Below are 20,710 nucleotides of genomic sequence, written 5' to 3'. Positions count from 1 at the left end.
GTTGGTGTAGTGTCTACACTGCCAGTAAAAGGAGTCACATTGTTACTAGGGAATGATATCGCTGGTGGCAACGTCACTCCTGTGTTAGAGGTAGTAGACAACCCAGAAATCTGAATTGCAGATGATAAATTGGTTCAAGCAATTCCACATGTTTTTCCAGCTTGTGTGTTAACGAGGGCACAATCTCACAAGCTAGGAGATGTGGTGGATTTGGCTAGTTCCATTTTTGAGAAGGTTGAGGTAGAAGACAATGCACCGAGTACTCCTTCAGCAATGCCTACAGTTTTTACCCCCGTAACAACTAAGGCAGGGGAAAGCAAAATCGCGCCCCAATTACATGACATTCTTTTGTCTGTCACCCCTGAGAAGGTGATTGAGTGTCAAAAGAGACACCAGTCTTCGCAAGTGTTTTACTTTGGTAATTTCCATTGAGGAAGCTAAAACTAAGGAGACTGCCTACTTTATGGAAGCAGGAGTTTTGATACGTAAATGGGCAGCTCATGACACCGTTAGTGACTGGAGTGAAGTGTGTCAAGTGGTTGTTCCTACACCGTTCCGACAGCAGGTGTTGTCACTCGCCCATGACCAGGCGTGGTCCGGACACTTGGGGATCATGAAGACTTATAACCGAGTCCTTCAAAAAAAATTGGGCCAGGTTTGAAGTCTGAAGTTGTCCAATTTTGTAAAACATGCCACGTATGTCAACTCACTGGGAACGCGAATCAAATAGTTCCTTGTGCGCCGGTCTGCCCGATTCCTGTGGTGGGGGAACCGTTTGAAAAAGTGTAGGTCCGTTGTCGAAAACCAGGTCAGGTAACCAGTTCTTACTAACAATAATGTGCAGTGCTACTCGATACCCAGAGGCTATTCCTTTCCGTACAATAACGGCTAAGACAGTGGTGAAGGCACTAGTGAAGTTCTTCTCTACATTTGGACTCCCTAAAGTAATCCAAACTGATCAGGGATCCAACTTTATGTCAAAGCTGTTCTCTAATGTGTTAAAGACGCTGTGTATTTCCCATCAGGTCTCAAGTCCGTATCATCCGGAGAGTCAAGGGGCTCTCGAACGCTGGCATCAGATGCTGAAGGCAATGCTACGCAAGTATTGCATGGATACCAGTACCGATTGGGATGAGGGGGTTCCCTTTGTCCTATTTGCTAGTGGGGAAACAATACAATAGTCCTTAGGGTTCAGCCCTGCTGACCTTGTGTTTGGACACACCCCACGGGGTCCGCTGAAAGTTGAAGGAGCATATCTTATCTCCTACACCCAGTAGCGCCCCTAAAAATGTGTTGGATTATGTCAGTAAGATGCGGGAGAGACCGCACGCCGCATGTGCGTTAGCCCAAAAGTCTCTCTCCTCTACTCAAAAACGCATGAAGTTGCATTATGACAAAAAGGCTGTTGGCCGTTCTTTTGCACCAGGGGATCAAGTTTTAGTTTTGATGCCAATCCCTGGCTCATCCCTGTCAGCACGTTTTTCTGGACCATATCTAGTGGAAAAGAAACTCAGTGACACCAATTATGTGATAAAGACCCCAGATCGGAGGCGTTCTTCCCGAGTGTCATGTTAACATGCTGATAGCATATTATGTGCGTGATTCTCCCAACAGCTCCTCAAGTAAGCCGGTCCAGCCCACCGTCTCCAGTGTGGCTGCGGTGGTGCTGAAGCCTGGCTGGGACTTAGAGGAGGATAAGGAGGAAAGGTTGGAGTTACACCATACGTTACAGCAGTGTGAATGCTTATGTAATTCAGAGATGCTGAAAAAGTTACCCTCTCAAATGGAACATTTGCATAACGATCAAACTAAGGATCTTATCCTATTGATAAACAGTTTTCTCAATGTGTTTCAGGACGTTCCAAGTCGCACGTCCATCTTGAAACATGATGTGGATGTGGGGAACGCTGTTCCTATAAGTCAGCATCCGTACCGGGTTAATGCAAAGAAAAGGGAGGTAATGAAAAGTGAGGTAGCTTATTCATTACAGAATGACATGGCAAAACCCAGTAACAGCTCCTGGAGTTCCCCGTGTATTCTTGTTCCTAAGCCTGATGGTATGTCTCGCTTATGTACGGACTATCGTCGAGTAAATGCCGTTACGAAGTCTGATTCTTTTCCTCTACCTTGTTTAGATGACTGCATAGATAGATAGATTTGCTAAAAGGTTATTGGCAGGTGCCTCTGACCTCTTGAGCTTCTGACATCTCGGCTTTCGTTGCGCCAGATAACTTCGTACAATACACTGTTATGCCCTTTGGAATGTGTAATGCACCTGCTACTTTTCAGCGCTTAGTTAATATTGTGTTTGCGGATGTACCAAACTGTACTGCTTATCTTGACGATGTGGTGATTCATTTGTCTACTTGGTCTGATCATCTCTCCACTTAGAAAAATGTGTTTCAGCGGTTGGAGAATCCTTCTTTAACCTCTTACATCTAGACGTTCCGCTAGCGGAACACCTGCTCCAATATCCAATGATAGGCGTGGCGCGAATTACAAATTCCTCATAAATACAAAAACTTCAATTTTTCAAACATATGACTATTTCACAGCATTTTAAAGACAAGACTCTCCTTTATCTAACCACACTGTCCGATTTCAAAAAGGCTTTACAGCGAAAGCAAAACATTAGATTATGTCAGCAGAGTACCAAGCCAGAAATAATCAGACACCCATTTTTCAAGCTAGCATATAATGTCACAAAAACCCAGAAGACAGCTAAATGCAGCACTAACCTTTGATGATCTTCATCAGATGACACACCTAGGACATTATGTTATACAATACATGCATGTTTTGTTCAATCAAGTTCATATTTATATCAAAAAACAGCTTTTTACATTAGCATGTGACGTTCAGAACTAGCATACCCTTCCCCAAACTTCCGGGGAATTTGCTAACAATTTACTAAATCACTCACGATAAACTTTCACAAAAAGCATAACAATTATTTTAAGAATTATAGATACAGAACTCCTCTATGCACTCGATATGTCCGATTTTAAAATAGCTTTTTGGTGAAAGCACATTTTGCAATATTCTAAGTACATAGCCCAGCCATCACGGTCTAGATATTTAGACACCCGGCAAGTTTAGCACTCACCAATATCAGATTTACTATTATAAAAGTTTGATTACCTTTTGTTGTCTTCGTCAGAATGCACTCCCAGGACTGCTTCTTCAATAACAAATGTTGGTTTGGTCCAAAATAATCCATCGTTATATCCGAATAGCGGCGTTTTGTTCGTGCGTCCCAGACACTATCCGAAATGGTAAATCAGGGTCGTGCGCATGGCGCAATTCGTGACAAAAAAAATCTAAATATTCCATTACCGTACTTCGAAGCATGTCAACCGCTGTTTAAAATCCATTTTTATGCAATTTTTCTCGTAAAAAAGCGATAATATTCCGACCGGGAATGTCCATTTAGCTAAACAGAGGAAAGAAAACAAAGCTTTCGGTCGACGCGGGCACGAGCCTGAGTCTCACAGTACTGTAACCAGCCACTACCCAAACACGCTACTTTGTTTCAGCCAGAGCCTGCAAAGCCATGATTCAGCGTTTTGCCGCCTTCTGAGAGCCTATGGCAGCCGTAGGAAGTGTCACGGGACAGCTAAGATCCTCACTCTTCAATAAACAGAGACAAGAAGAACGACACCTTGTCAGACAGGCCACTTCCTGCATGAAATCTTCTCAGGTTTTTGCCTGCCATATGAGTTCTGTTATACTCACAGACACCATTCAAACAGTTTTAGAAACTTTAGGGTGTTTTCTATCCAAAGCCAATAATTATATGCATATTCTAGTTACTGGGCAGGAGTAGTAACCAGATTAAATCGGGTACGTTTTTTATCCAGCCGTGAAAATACTGCCCCCTAGCCATAACAGGTTAACCTCTCTGGGGTATGTAGGACGTGACCGTCCCACCTGCAGGACACACTATTCAACAGCCAGTGAAATAGCAGGGCGCCAAATTCGAAACAACAAATCTCATAATTCAAATTTCTCAAACATACAACTAGTATATCCCATTTCAAAGATACACTTCCCCTTAACCTGTTAGGGACAGACGTTCCGCTAGCGGAACGCCTCACCAATATCCAATGGTATAGTGTGGCGCGAATTACAAATACCTCAAAAATGCAAAAACTACAATTTCTCAAACATATGACTAGTTTACACCATTTTAAAGACAAGACTCTCCTTTATCTAACCACATTGTCCGATTTCAAAAAGGCTTTACAACGAAAGCAAATCATTAGATTATGTCAGGAGAGTACCCTCCCAAAAATAATCACACAGCCATTTTCAAAGCAAGCATATATGTCACAAAAACCAAAACCACAGCTAAATGCAGCACTAACCTTTGATGATCTTCATCAGATGACACTCCTAGGACATTATGTTATACAATACATGCATGTTTTGTTCAATCAAGTTCATATTTATATCAAAAACCAGCTTTTTACATTAGCATGTGATGTTCAGAACTAGCATACCCACTGAAAACTTCAGGTGAATTTACTAAATTACTCATCATAAACGTTGACAAAATACATAACAATTATTTTAAGAATTATAGATACAGAACTCCTTTATGCAATCGCTATGTCAGATTTTAAATAGCTTTTCGGTGAAAGCACATTTTGCAATATTCTTAGTAGATAGCCCGGCCATCATGGTTTGGTGCTCACCAAACTTAGATTTACTATAAGAAAAATTGGATTACCTTTGCTGTTCTTCATCAGAATGCACTCCCAGGACTTCTACTTCAACAACAAATGTTGTTTTGGTTCGAAATCATCCATAGTTATATCCAAATAGCTCCGTTTTGTTCGTGCGTTCAAGTCACTATCCGAAGGGTGACGCGCCGGCGCATTTCGTGACAAAAAAAATCAAAAGATTCCATTACTGTACTTCGAAGCATGTCAAACGCTGTTTAAAATAAATTGTTATGCTATTTTTATATTTTTAAAATAGTGATAATATTCCAACCGGGCGACGTTGTATTCGTTCAAACACTGAAAGAAAAAAATTGAGTCGTCTCGTGCACGCGCGCTCCAGTATCATTGTTCTCAGAAGGACCACTCACAAAAACTCCTGCTGTTTTTCGCCCAGAGACTGGAGAGCTCTCATTCCACTTTCTGGCGCCTTCTGAGAGCCAATGAAAGCATTAGAAAATGTCACGTTACAGCAGAGATGCTGTATTTTTGATAGAGATGCCCTAGAAGGAGAACAAATTGTCAGACAGGGCACTTCCTGTATAGAATCTTCTCAGGTTTTGGCCTGCCATATGAGTTCTGTTATACTCACAGACACCATTCAAACAGTTATAGAAGCTTTAGAGTGTTTTCCATCCAAATCTACTATACAACTGGTTGGATTTTTCTCAGGTTTTTGCCTGCCATATGAGTTCTGTTATACTCACAGACATCATTCAAACAGTTTTAGAAACTTCTTCAGAGTTTTATATCCAAATCTACTAATAATATGCATATTCTACCTTCTGAGCCTGAGTAGCAGGCAGTTTACTTTGGGCACGCCTTTCATCCGGATGTCAAAATACTGCCCCCTACCCTAGAGAAGTTAACCCTCAATTTGGCCAAGTGTGAGTTTGGGAAGGCTACTGTGACTTACTTAGGGAAACAAGTGGGACGAGGTCAAGTGCGCCCAGTAACTGGCAAAGTGGAAGCAATTGTTGCTTTTCCTGCTCCCACGACTCGCCGCCAGTTGCGCAGATTCCTGGGGATGGTAGGGTACTATCGTACATTCTGTAAGAATTTCTCGACGGTAGTAGCTCCACTTACATCTCTGCTTAGTACCAAGGTACCATTTAAGTGGTCCAAGGACTGTAACTAATGCTTTTGAGTCCGCTAAAGCGCTACTTTGTAGTGCCCCAGTGCTTGCCGCCACCAACTTTGACAAACCTTTTAAGTTGGAGGTAGATGCTAGTATAGTGGGGGTGGGTGCGGTTCTCTTGCAGGAAGATGAAGATGGAATGGATTGGCCCGTCAGTTTCTTCTCCCATAAGTTCAACTCGTGTCAGTCAAGGTACTCCACCATTGAACAAGAGACGCTGGCTTTATTGCTAGCCTTGCAGTTCTTTGAGGTATAAGTGGGCTCCAGTGCCTTGCCTGTAATGGTCTTCACGGACCATAATGCTTTGGTGTTCTTAAAGCGAATGTACAATCAGAACCACCGCCTTATGCGGTGGGCTCTGATTGTACAAGGATATAATGTACAGATAGCCTATGTGAAGGGCTCGACAAATGTGGTTGCCGCCGCTCTATCACGGGTTTAGTAACTGGGGATGCGTTGGTTTTTGTTATTGCAAACTGTATGTTTGCATTTTGTGGTGGGCGTGTTACGTTCCCCAGTTTCTGTGTTATGGTTTGTATATTTTCATGTATCTATTTCAGGAAATGGCTTCCTGAAATTCTCCAAGCAGCTGATTGGTCGGCCCCATTGCTGATTGGAGAGCTGACCCCGCCCCCTCGTCAGGATGCAGCTGTCTCCCATCAACAACTCCTTCTGAAGCTTTATAAGCCAGTGTTCTGTTCCTCAGAAAGAACCAGATGATTACTGAGAGAGGAGGCTGATGGTTATAGCATGGTGGTTGTTGTGAGAGCTAACTAGTAAGTCCTGTGTGTGTAAGTAGGACGCAGTGTTTTGATGATTGACATTGTTTACTTACAATTGTTATTCTGTTTAATTTGTTCCCAGGTGGGAAGGCACCTTGGGAGTGCTTAGGCAAGAGGCCCGCGGGCATACATAACCCGTAGTAGTTTACTGTCTATGCACAATAGGAAAGACCTGGGCGGACCATCCCCTGTATTTTGGTTAGTGCACCAGGTGGTGCTAGTTAGGTAAGTAGTGGGTAGGCAGGTAAGGTAGGAGAGGGGGCTTTGATATTTACTTTCTTTGGTTCCATCAGCCCCTTTTCCCCAAACTTACCGTGCCACGGAATAAATTCCCTGTAAACGGTATTCTCTGCCTTTTGTCATCCTTACTCACACCTACAGTCCATACCTCTTTCACACCACGGAGAGTTGAGTTAAAGCAGGGTGTTGCGTTCCCTCTTCCGAGAGGCGTGCGTAACAATAGTGTTAACTAAAAGGGGAAAACTAGAAAATTCAGTGAAGTTCAATCTTGTGCTTCTCTGAGCAGGCTGATATTTCCTCTCTGTGGCAGTCCCAGGGAGCTGGGTACCCACACACAGTTTAGAGGGAACATTGCTCTGCACCTTATTGTGATGTTTTATTGATAATGACCTATACCTGATGTCAGAACGCAGGTTCTCTTCTTCAAAGTGCTGTATGGGTTTTGACTGACAGCTGTTATAAACTTGAGCACCGTGCTCGACAAAAAGATGCGCCCATCCCTCCCGCTAATTGAGTTATTTTGCTCATTTGTTGTCTGAGGGAAATTCTGTAAATCAAGAGGAGTCGATGTGTTCTGAAAGATGAAACGTTAAGGATTATAATAAACACTGCTTTGATGTCTTACAAGCAAACCACACTGGTGATTCCAAATGTGTACTTCACATGTCCATATTTGAAAACTCATGTTATTTACAGTATCAACATTCATGATCGCTATGTTTCATCCACAGTTACAAGGATGTTATACCCTGGGTTGTCCTGAACAGTGTCCTTTTGTGATCAAAATTGGCTCCAGAACAAGCACTTGAATGCAGTTGTCAGAGCATGGCACTTGCAATGCCAGGGTTGTGGGTTCCATTCCCACAGGGGACCAGTACGAACAAATATGAAAATGTATTCACTCACTACTGTAAGTCGCTCTGGATAAGAGTGTCTGCTAAATTACAAAAATGTAAATGTAATGGTCTATTCTACGTGCACCAAGATTATAATCTGTGTTTAAAGTGCCTTTCAAAAGCCTAACACTGTAAAATCAGATTTTATAACTTAGCTAGCAATAGAATACGCTTTCAAGTTATGCCCACCAGACCCAGATTGTGTAAACAACAAAAGCAGTTGTGTGAAGGTGGGGACGCAGGGCAGTGTTCTAAACAAGACTACAGGTTTGCTTTCTTCAGTTCCTCAATAGCAAAGTTAGCAGAGCTCAAAAAAGCACCTTATAGTGGAAGGCTCTACCGTTGAGACATAAAAGTGCATTGAAATTACTTATGAACTGTGCAGTTTGGAGAGGTTGGTGGCCACTTAGACCTCTCACTCAAACTCTTGTAATCATATTTTATCTTGCACCTACACTAACATTACAATGAATATTCTTGTTGCTGAATGTGTCCAGAGTATTTTCAGATTCCGTTATTGACAAATGCTGTGAAAAGTACAGTAAATACATATGAAATCAGTGTAATGTTTGGATTCAGTCTTGTCAGTTGAAATGTGTCCTCCCCTTTCGTCGGATCATTTCTTCACAATCTCCAGTGTTCTCTTTCAATTGCTACCATGGTCATGCATATTTTTTTTAAAGTTTGAAACATTTCAATTTGGCCGTATCCAAATAGGCCAAATTCTGCGAGTGTAATCACTCTCTGTAAGCTATTTTATGACCGCAACCTAATACTTGTTAGTGAGAGTTGATCAGATTAAATACCGCTGATACATAGCTTACACTGCTGAGTATGACACTTTCATGGATTGATTGAGATGTCATTGATTGACAGTTGTGATCATATAATATGATTAATAGACATGTTTGTGCTTCAGTTGAGTTCTATGATGCAAAGATCAAGTATTTTAATCATATGGACTTGATACTGTCAGAAACATTTACAACTGCAATTAAGATTTACTGTCTTAATGTTTTTTTTAACCTCAAACGATCTTGTCATAAGGTCGCTAGTCAGCACTGCTAGCAGCTTATGGTAATTAGCATTTACTTCCAGTGAGGTTGCTAGCTAGCAGGTTAGCATAAACTAGCACTAACTAAATGTCTAAATGACAGGTAGAAACACATTCATAACCATAAATGGGTAACTAGCCCCCAAGGGCCAGTGGAAGCTAGGGAAAGTGTTGGGAAAATAATTGGTTTTAATATGAATTAAGGGCGGGGGGCAGTTACTGTACCACCTAAAAACACTGACATTATACAAAATGTTATCCAGTCCTTAGAGGGGAAAAGTTTGAGGACAGAGAGATAATAGCAACATAATATTTTGCTTTCTAATTTGAGTATAGTGAAGCCTGTTTCTTTGATGTTTTCTGTCCTCAGATATGGAAAGCTGTGAAAGCCTGTTTTCAGGTGAAGAGAGAGGTCCCAATGAATGTCCCAAGAGACTAAGGGTATATCTTTTATTCCATGGGTTATACCGTGCCTTCAGAGAGTATTCACACCCTTCAACTTCTTCCACATTTTGTTTTGTTACAGCCTGAATTTAAAATGGATTAAAGTGAGATTTATTTGTCACTCGCCTACACACAATACCCCATAATGTCTTAGTGGAATTGTGTTTTTCTAAATGTTCACAAATTAATAACAAATGAAAATCTGAAATGTCTTGAGTCCATAAGTATTCAATCTCTTTGTTATGGCAAGCCTAAATAACTTCAGGAGTAAAAATGTACTTTTAACAAGCCACATAATTAGTTGCATGGAGTCACTTTGTGTGCAATAATAGTGTTTAACTCTGAATGAGTACCTCATCTCTGTAGCACACACATACAATTATCTGTATGTCGAGCAGTGAAATTTAAAAACAGATTTAACACAAAGACCAGGGAGGTTTTGCAATGCCTCTCAAAGAGGTGCACCTATTGGTAGATGGGTACGATTTAAAAAAGCAGACATTGAATATCCCTTTGAGGATGGTGAAGTTATTAATTACACATTGGATGCTGTATCAATACAACAAGTGACTACAAAGACGCAGGTGTCCTTCCTAACTCAGTTGCTGGAGAGGGAGGAAACAGCTCAGGGATTTCACCATGAGGCCAATGGCAACTTTAAAACAGTTAAGAGTTTAATGGTTGTGAAATGAGAAACCTGAGGATGGATGGATCAACAACATTGAAGTTACTCCACAATACTAACCTAATTGACAGAGTGAAAAGGAAGCCTGTACAGAATAAAAATATTCCATAACATGCATCCAGTTTACAATAAGGCACTAAAGTAGAACTGCAACAAGTCTGGTAAAGCAATTCACTTTTTTGTCCTGAATGCCAAGTGTTATGTTTGGGGCAAATCCAATACAACACATTACTGAGTACCACTCTCCATATCTTCAAGCATAGTGTTGACTGCATCATGGTATGGGTATGCTGGTCATTGTTAAGGACTGGGGAGTTTTTCAGGATAAAAAATAAACAGAATGGAGCTAAGAACAGGCAAAATCCTAGAGGAAAACCTGGTTCAGTCTTCTTGATACCAGACAATGGGAAATGGATTCACCCTTAAGCAGGACAATAACCTGAAACACATGGCCAAATCTACACTGGAGTTTCTTTCCAAGAAGACAGTGAATGTTCCTGAGTGGCAGAGTTACACTTTTGACTGAAATCTGCTTGAAAATCTATGGCAAGACCTGAAAATCACTGTCTAGCAATGATCAACAACCAACTTGACAGAGCATGAAGCATTTTTAAAATAATAAATGGGAAAATGTTTCACAATCCAGGTGTAGAAAGCTCTTAGAGACTTACCGCTGTAATTGTTGCCAAAGGTGCTTCTACAAAGTATTGACCTAGGGTTGTGAATACTTATGCAAATGAGATATTTCTGTATTTCATTTGGAATAAATGTGCAAAAATTCTAAAAACATGTTTTCGCTTTATCATTATGGGGTATTGTGTGAAGAAAAATATATATTTCATTGATTTGGAATTCAGGATGTAACACAAAATGTGGAATAAGTCAAAGGGTAGAAATGCAGTGCCTTGCAAAACTATTCACACCCCCTTGGCATTTTTCCTATTTTGTTGCATTACAACCTGTAATTTAAATGGATTTTTATTTGGATTTCATGTAATGGACATATACAAAATAGTCTAAATTGGTGAAGTGAAATGAAAAAAATTACTTATTTAAAAAAATTCTAAAAAATAAAAAACGGAAAATTGGTGCGTGCATATGTATTCACCCCCTTTGCTATGAAGCCCCTAAATAAGATCTGGTGCAACCAATTACCTTCAGAAGTGACATAATTAGTTAAATAAGGTCCACCTGTGTGCAATCTAAGTGTCACATGATCTTTCACATGATCTCAGTATATATACACCTGCTCTGAACGGCCCCAGAGTCTGCAACACCACTAAACAAGGGGCACCACCAAGCAAGCGCCACTATGAAGACCAAGGAGCTCTCCAAACAGGTCAGGGACAAAGTTGTGGATAAGTACAGTTCAGGGTTGGGTTATAAAAAACTATTTGAAACTTTGAACACCCCACAGAGCACCATTAAATCCATTCTAAAAAAATTGAAAGAATATGGCACCACAACAAACCTGCCAAGAGAGGGCCGCCCACCAACACTCACGGACCAGGCAAGGATGGCAGAGAGGCAACAAAGAGACCAAAGATAACCCTGAAAGAGCTGCAAAGCTCCACAGCGAAGATTGGAGTATCTGTCCATAGAACCACTTTAAGTCGTACACTCCACAGAGCTAGGCTTTACGGAAGTGACCAGAGAAAAATAAGCAAACACGTTTGGTGTTCGCATAAAGGCATGTGGGAGACTCCCCAAACATATGGAAGAATGTACTCTGGTCAGATGAGACTAAAATGTAGCTTTTTGGCCATCAAGATAAAACGTTATGTCAAACCCAACACCTCTCATCACCCCCAGAACACCATCTCCCACAGTGAAGCATGGTGGTGGCAGCATCATGCTGTGGGGATGTTTTTCATCAGCAGGGACTGGGAAACTGGTCTGAATTAAAGGAATGATGGATGGTGCTAAGTACAGGGAAATTCTTGAGGGAAACCTGTTTCAGTCTTCCAGAGATTTGTGACTGGGACGGAGGTTCACCTTCCAGCAGGACAATGACCCTAAGCATACTGCTAAAGCAACACTCGAGTGGTTTAAGGGGAAACATTTAGATGTCTTGGAATGGCCAAGTCAAAGCCCAGACCTCAAGCCAATTGAGAATCTGTGGTATGACTTAAAGATTGCTGTACACTAGCGGAACCCATCCAACTTGAAAGAGCTGGAGCAGTTTTGCCTTGAAGAATGGGGGAAAATCCCAGGGGCTAGATGTGCCAAGCTTATAGAGACATACACCAAGAGACTTGCAGCTGTAATTGCTGCAAAAGATAGCTCTACAAAGTATTGACTTTATGGGGGTGAATATTTATGCATGCTCAAGTTCTGGTTTTCTGTCTTATTTCTTGTTTGTTTCACAATAAAAAAATATTTTACATCTTCAAAGTGGTAGGCATGTTGCATAAATCAAATGATACAAACCCCCCCAAAATCAATTTGAATTCCAGGTTGTAAGGCAACAAAATAGGAAAAATGCCAAGGGGGGTGAATACTTTCACAAGCCACTGTACTTTCTGAAAGCACTATATGTGTAGGCCTACTTAAGTTAGCAAATGTTGTGTTCAAAAATACACTTAAACATCACAGGTAATGTATAAATCTATTACAATTGGAGCAGGCCAATCCCGTTGGAGGTCTGCTGGGCATGCACAGTTTTGTTTCAGCCTATCAATAATACACCTGATTAAACCTAATGAGTTGATAATCAAGTGTGCTATTGCTGTGCTGGAATAGAAGTATGCTCTCCCAGTAGATCAAGGATCAATAGAGCAAGGTTGGCCACCGCTGGCATGGAGTTCTTTGTTGTTGTTCACCTGATGCTTTAGTAATAATAGCTTACTTATTACTACTCAATTATCGATTGTTGTTTAGACTAAGATGTCTAATCTTTACATATAAGTTAGGTTATTGTTCATGTTGTGGTGAAGTGTTGATTCTTTGAAGTGAAGTGTTTAAACTTGTTTTAATTGTTTAACTACTTTTCAAAATTAACTTGTGTCAATTTTGATTCATCACAATCCTGCAGTAAAGAGGGGAAGGGGTTCTGTTTGTAATGTGTCTGTGTTTGTGTTGTATTCTCAAATTAACATTTCCTTTCTGTCTAGTAAGGTCTCCCAGCTCTTTTATTGGATTGTCAATCTCTCTCAGTATATCAGCTATTTGAATCCATTTTGCAGCTTGGCATTCCTTGCCAATGCAACCATAGGCCTACAGCAGGGATCATCAACTAGATTCAGCCGTGGGCTGTTTTTTTCTGGAGCGGATAGTCGGGGGGCAGGAACATAATTACAAATAATTTGAAGACTGCAAATTGACCGCAAGAAGCTCAAACAGATATAATGTTTGACTAAAACATAATCATTTAAAAACCTACATTTGTATACGATCATGTATCTCTCTGTTATGCATGGGAATACTTGGGAACAGATTTTTTACTGTCTTTTACGTAAACATGGGGGGCCAAAGGAAACCACTTTGGCCTGAGGGCCGCCAATTGAGGAACCCTGGCTTACAGTATGATTGCAGTACTGGCCTTATGGCCATTATGTCATCTGAAGCAGAGAATAGCTAAACTCATTGTTTACATGTTGAGCTATATGTTTTCAATTTAAAATGATACCAGTAGACAATGTAAATGAGGCAAACCATATAACAGATTATGTACATACCTTTTAAGTGCTGACATTTAAAATTGTTTAGTGCAAATACAACCCTTGTAATTCAGGTACAGTATCAAAATAAGGAAATTAGGCTACAGGACATGAGCATTAGAGGTTACATTTTATTTTACTTAATTTTAGTAATGTTGCTTGCAAAATTATTGCAGTTGTTCCCATAGATCACGTGTAAAACTCAATCCACCGAGGTTTTTGCTCCTCCTTGATAATTAATGAATTAAGGTGACTAATTCACTAATTAGTAAGCATCTCCCCTCACCTGGTTGTCTAGGGCTTAATTGAAAGGAAAAAACTAAAACCCGCAGACACTCAGCCCTCCATTGAATGCGTTTGACAACCCTGCCATAGATAGATAGTACATTGTTGCTGTATATATCGCTGACCCTGGATAAGCTAGCAACTGGGCTAACACAGCTAACCTTTTAGGTAAACAATATGCTGTTTTTATTAACATTTTGTTGGCTTTATAATAGTGAGATAAATGTAACTAGCTAGTAGCTAGCTAGTTAGTTATACCTAGGTAGCTTACAAGGTTAGCTGACTTTTCTCAAAACAAACCTCATTGGGGCTAGCTGCTTCTTGTCTCTCGTGCTAGCCTTTACAGCCAAATATCCCCTCTTGCTGCAGCTTTAGCTCATCTCAAAATAACAGACAAATGATGTGAAAACCAGCATGCTGCAACATTTCTCAAATGTTTTGTCACAGTAGTTGTTTTGTTGACATTTTTTGTTCTCACACACTGTTGCTCCTTTGGCATTAATCTGTTCAGCACCTTTGGAGCTTCGCCCAAGCAAGGCATTTGATTGGTTTGAAGTGTTGCAAGGCATCACTGATTTAGACTGGGATCCGACTCCTCTTTAGCTGACTCTGCCATGGAACATCCCCAGGCTTCAGCGTCATGCTGATTGTCAGCTAGCCAGACACAAATGAAATTGTAGTTGTCACATGCTTCATAAACAACAGGCAAGACTAACAGTGAAATGCTTATTTACGGATCCTTTTCCAACAATGCTGAGTTAAAGATGTTTTTAAATGAAATCGTGACAAAGAATAAATACACTGTGAATACCGAATAACAATAATGAGTAAAAATATCATGGCTTTATACAGGGAGTACCAGTACAGAGTCGATGTGTAGGGGTACAAGGTAATTGAGGTAGCTATGTACACTGCCTTCATAAAGTATTCATACCCATTGAATTAGTCCACATTTTGCTGTGTTACAGCCTGAATTCAAAATGGATTAAATACATTTTTTCTCACCCATCTACACATTATACCCCATAATGAAAAAGTGAAAACATTTTTTTCAAAATGTATTAAAATGAAATATATAATTTACATCCATGAGTCAATGCAATAACGATTCGTTTTTTTAATACAATTTTTATAAAACACTAATATACATTGATTAAATAAGTATTCAATACATGTTGAAACACCTTTGGCAGAAATTACAGCTGTAAGTCTTTCTGGGTAAGTCTCTAAGAGCTTTGCACACCTGTACTGTACAATATTTGCACGTTATTCTTCGTAAAATTCTTCAAGCTCTGTCAAGTTGGTTGTTGGTCATTTTCAAGCTGATCTGTCTCAGAATTTCAAGCTGATTTAAGTCAAAACTCTACCTAGTTCACACAGGAACATTCAATGTGGTCTTGGTAAGTAACTCCAGGGTATATTTGGCCTTGTGTTTTAGGTTAATGTTCTTCTGAAAGGTGAATTTTTCTCCCAGTGTCTGTTGGAAAGCAGACTGAACCAGGTTTTTCTTTCAAATTTTGTTTGTGCTTAGCTCTATTCCATTTATTTTTTATCCTAAAAAACTCCCTAGTCATTGCCGATGACAAGCATACCCATAACATGATGCAGCCAACGCCATACTTGAAAATATTAAGAGTGGTACTCAGTTATGTATTCTGTTGGATTTTTCCCAACCATAACACTTGATATTCAGGACATAAAGTACATTTCTTTACCACACTTGTTGCAGTTTTACTTTAGTGCCTTATTGCAAACAGGATGCATGCTTTGGAGTAATTGTATTCTTTACAGGCTTCTTTCTTTTCACTCTGTCATTTAGGTTAGTATTGTGGAGTAACTACAGTGTTGTTGACCCATCCTCAGTTTTCTCCGATCACAGGCATTAAACTCTGTAACTGTTTTAAAGTCACCATTGGCCTCATGGTGAAATCCCTGAGCTGTTTCCTTCCTCTCCGGCATCTGAGTTAGGAAGGACACCTCTATCTTTGTAGTGACTAGATGTATTGATACACCATTTAAAGTGTAATTAATAACTTCACCATACTTAAATCACATCTGCTTTTATATTTACCCATTTACCAATAGTTGCCCTTTTTTGCGAGGCATTGGAAAACCTCCCTGGTCTTTGTGGTTGAATCTGTGTTTGCAGTTCACTGCTCGACTGAGGGTCCTTACAGATAATTGTATGTGCGGGGTACAGAGATGAGGTAGTCATTCAAAAATCATGCTAAACACTATTACCGCACACAGAGTGAGTCCATGCAACTTATTATGTGACTTGTTAAGCAAATCTTTACTCCTGAACTTATTTATGCTTGCTATAACAAAGTGGTGAATACTTGTTTAAAGAAATCTAAAAACATAATTCCACTTTGACATTATGTGGTAGGCCAGTGTTGGCCAGTGACACAAATCGTAATTTAATCAATTTTCAATTCAGGCTGTAACAATAAAATGTGGCAAAAGTCAAGAGATGTGAATAGTTTCTGAATGCACTGTACATTTAACAGGAGTAAAGTGACTAGTCAACAGGATAGATAATAGACAGTAGCAGCAGCGTATGTGTGTGTGTGTGTGTGTGTGTGTGTGTGTGTGTGTGTGTGTGTGTGTGTGTGTGTGTGTGTGTGTGTGTGTGTGTGTGTGTGGCGTCAGTATGCATGTTTGCACGTGTTATGTGTGTGTGTGGGCATATGGGCCGTACTCACCATCCTCTGTAGTGCCTTGCGGTAGGGTGCCTTTCAGTTGCCTTGCCAAGAGGTGATACAGCCAGTCAAGATGCTCTCAATGGTGCAGCTGTAGAACTTTTTGAGGATCTGAGGACCGTCGTAACCCTCTTCACAGCTTGATGCTCCTTTTCAATCAATATCAAGGGGCTTAATTTGTATGCTGGTGACATGATGATCGGAGCTTGGCTGCCAATTGACAAATAAAAATGTAATTATCCATAATCTCATTATACCCTCTACACTGTGTCTGCGAGCTGTTGGATAGAGCACACTTGCCAAGACCAGAGTGGGCACATTTGCTGTTTATCACAGAATCTATTGCCAAAACCACCAACAGAGATAAAAATGGGATGGAACTTGCATTTTTTATTCTGTAAATGAAAAGTTTTCCAACAAAGTACTTTTCATGTGCACTACATCATTACACACAGCTTGACGTTCACAAGATGCCACTTTGATGGAAACTCACCGCTACTGGTAAAATGCACCTTTTTTTCGTGCGAATATTACAATATTTGCTTGAAAGTCTCAACAAATTGATAGAGACCTTGCTACTAACGTTGTTCTGCACTCTAATCTATGTCAGTATCTTCATTGAGTATAGCTGTGGGAGAAGAAGGAGTTTTGTACTTTATGACAGAGTCAGTTCAAACTTCACTAAACAAACAAGGCAAATTCAAACAGCTCGTAAGAGTTTATGTTGGGGAATATTATTTTGACTCTAATTATGAAAACCCTCTCATTATGAACTTCCTGGCAGATGTTGAAAACAAACAACATGCCCTCATCATGTAGTACACAGACAGATATAAAAGTAATATTTCGTTTATACATTTACCTTTTCCTAGTTTGGTTTTGCGTGCCAGTGTGTGTGTATGTGGGTGCATAGGGGTAAGTTCAACACATGGACATGCACAAGAGCCCATGTCTCAATATCCCATGCCAATTCTACCAGGCACAGATCCAAACATTCCTCTCTATTGTTCTTAGGGAAATGTACTGCCTACCTAATGGGGCAACTGATGAGCAACTGGAGAAATGTGCAAGCATGTGAATACGGTATTGTTGCCATGCTGAGGAGTTGCTGTTTACCTGAGTGACTCCTGTCTGGCACGCGATGTGGGCTAAAAGGAAATAAACAGACCTAAGCTGTCTGACTGAGTCCTGAGCCACACCCATCTGACTGATGTTATTACAGTTACTCTGGGTAGATGCAAACAGAGATATACCACCCTCAGCTCCCCAGAGAGATTTGGTAACACCAGGTCTGTCGGACAATACAGAGAAAAATGACCAAAGTATAATAATCCTTACTTGTTCTTTTTACTGGCCTGGTTTATATACAATTCTGGACAGGAATGGAAGCCAATAGTCCCATAATCACCTTTTAAGTAAATGAATGCAATATGGTCAAAAATAGATGCCTTGTATTGTATTGGGAGTTATTATAATATGATCAAGATGCGCATCCTCTGTTGATTGTGTGTCCCGTTGTCTTAGCTGTCAAAGTAATTTGTTACCTAAGAATTTAAACCATTACATAATGAAGACTGGGATAATGCCCATCGTGTCTCAATAAGGTCGAGACCCATGATTAGTGCCTACAGAAACCGGGTAGAATGGGATTCTAGCTGGACTGTTGTGGCCCCATGGCATTACAACTTGGTCACCAGTCTTCACGGGGATGCGTGAGATGACAAGCATGTTTCTCTCTATAGGTGATCATTAGTGGAGTGACAGAGCAATAATGAAGGATACTGTCTTTCTGTTACTGTTTTATGTAATAGTGGGAGGGTCGGCGGAGCAGGTGCCTTGTTTGTCTATTTTCCCTGTATGCTGATTCAGGACAGTGGCATTTACAGATTAAAAGCAGGACCTGTGTTCTACTTTTTATTTTTATTTCAGCACATTTATTACAACTAAAGAACAGAAATACCTTATTTACATAAGAATTCAGACCCTTTGCTATGAGACTCGAAATTTAGCTCGGGCGCATCCTGTTTACATTGATCATCCTTGAGATGTTTCTACAACTTGATTGGAGTCCACCTGGGGTAAATTTAATTTGTTGGACATGATTTGGAAAGGCACACACCTGTTTATATACTGCTCAAAAAAATAAAGGGAACACTTAAGCAACACATCCTAGATCTGAATGAAAGAAATAATCTTATTAAATACTTTTTTCTTTACATAGTTGAATGTGCTGACAACAAAATCACTCAAAAATAATCAATGGAAATCCAGTTTATCAACCCATGGAGGTCTGGATTTGGAGTCACACTCAAATTTAAAGTGGAAAAGTGGAAATTAAAGTGGAAAACCACTCTACAGGCTGATCCAACTTTGATGTAATGTCCTTAAAACTAGTCAAAATGAGGCTCAGTAGTGTATGTGGCCTCCACGTGCCTGTATGACCTCCCTACAACGCCTAGGGCATGCTCCTGATGAGGTGGCGGATGGTCTCCTGAGGGATCTCCTCCCAGACCTGGACTAAAGCATCCGCCAACTCCGGGACAGTCTGTGGTGCAACGTGGCGTTGGTGGATGGAGCGAGACTTGATGTTCCAGATGTGCTCAATTGGATTCAGGTCTGGGGAACGTGCGGGCCAGTCCATAGCATCAATGCCTTCCTCTTGCAGGAACTGCTGACACACTCCGGCCACATGAGGTCTAGCATTGTCTTGCATTAGGAGGAACCCAGGGCCAACCGCACCAGCATATGGTCTCACAAGGGGTCTGAGGATCTCATCTCGGTACCTAATGGCAGTCAGGCTACCTCTGGCGAGCACATGGAGGGCTGTGTGGTCCCCCAAAGAAATGGCACCCCACACCATGACTGACCCACCGCCAAACCGGTCATGCTGGAGGATGTTGCAGGCAGCAGAACGTTCTCCACAGTGTCTCCAGACTCTGTCACGTCTGTCACATGTGCTCAGTGTGAACCTGCTTTCATCTGTGAAGAGCACAGGGCGCCAGTGGCGAATTTGCCAATCTTGGTGTTGTCTGGCAAATGCCAAACGTCCTGCACGATGTTGGGCTGTAAGCACAACCCCCACCTGTGGACGTCGGGCCCCCATACCACCCTCATGGAGTCTGTTTCTGACCATTTGAGCAGACACATGCACATTTGTGGCCTGCTGGAGGTCATTTTGCAGGGCTCTGGCAGTGCTTCTCCTGCTCCTCCTTGCACAAAGGCGGAGGTAGCGGTCCTGCTGCTAAGTTGTTGCCCTCCTACGGCCTCCTCCACGTCTCCTGATGTACTGGCCTGTCTCCTGGTAGCGCCTCCATGCTCTGGACACTACGCTGACAGACACAGCAAACCTTCTTGCCACAGCTCGCATTGATGTGCCATCCTGGATGAGCTGCACTACCTGAGCCACTTGTGTGGGTTGTAGACACCGTCTCATGCTACCACTAGAGTGAAAGCACCGCCAGCATTCAAAAGTGACCAAAACATCAGCCAGGAAGCATAGGAACTGAGAAGTGGTCTGTGGTCCCCACCTGCAGAACCACTCCTTTATTGGGGGTGTCTTGCTAATTGCCTATAATTTCCACCTGTTGTCTTTTCAATTTGCACAACAGCATGTGAAATTTATTGTCAATCAGTGTTGCTTCCTAAGTGGTCAGTTTGATTTCACAGAAGTGTGATTGACTTGGAGTTACATTGTGTTGTTTAAGTGTTCCCTTTATTTTTTGGAGCAGTGTATAAAGTCCCACAGTTGACAGTGCATGTCAGAGCAAAAACCAAGCCATGAGGTCGAAGGAATTATCCGTAGAGCTCCGAGACTGTGTCTAGGCACAGATCTGGGGAAGCGTAAAAAAAGACATTCTGTAGCATTAAAGGTCCCCAAGAACACGGTGGCCTCCATCCTTCTTAAATGGAAGAAGTTTGGAAACACCAAAACCCTTCCTAGAGCTGGCCGCCTGGCCAAACTGAGCAATCTGGGGAGAAGGGCCTTGGTCAGGGAGGTGACACAAACCCCGATGGTCACTCTGACATAGCTCCAGAGTTCCTCTGTGGAGATGGGAGAACTTTCCAGAAGGACAACCATCTCTGCAGCACTCCATTAATCAG

This window comes from Salmo salar, chromosome ssa03 (assembly GCF_905237065.1).
Source record: "Salmo salar chromosome ssa03, Ssal_v3.1, whole genome shotgun sequence".
In the NCBI taxonomy this organism is placed as follows: domain Eukaryota; kingdom Metazoa; phylum Chordata; class Actinopteri; order Salmoniformes; family Salmonidae; genus Salmo; species Salmo salar.
Note: the sequence above shows the minus strand (reverse complement) of the source record.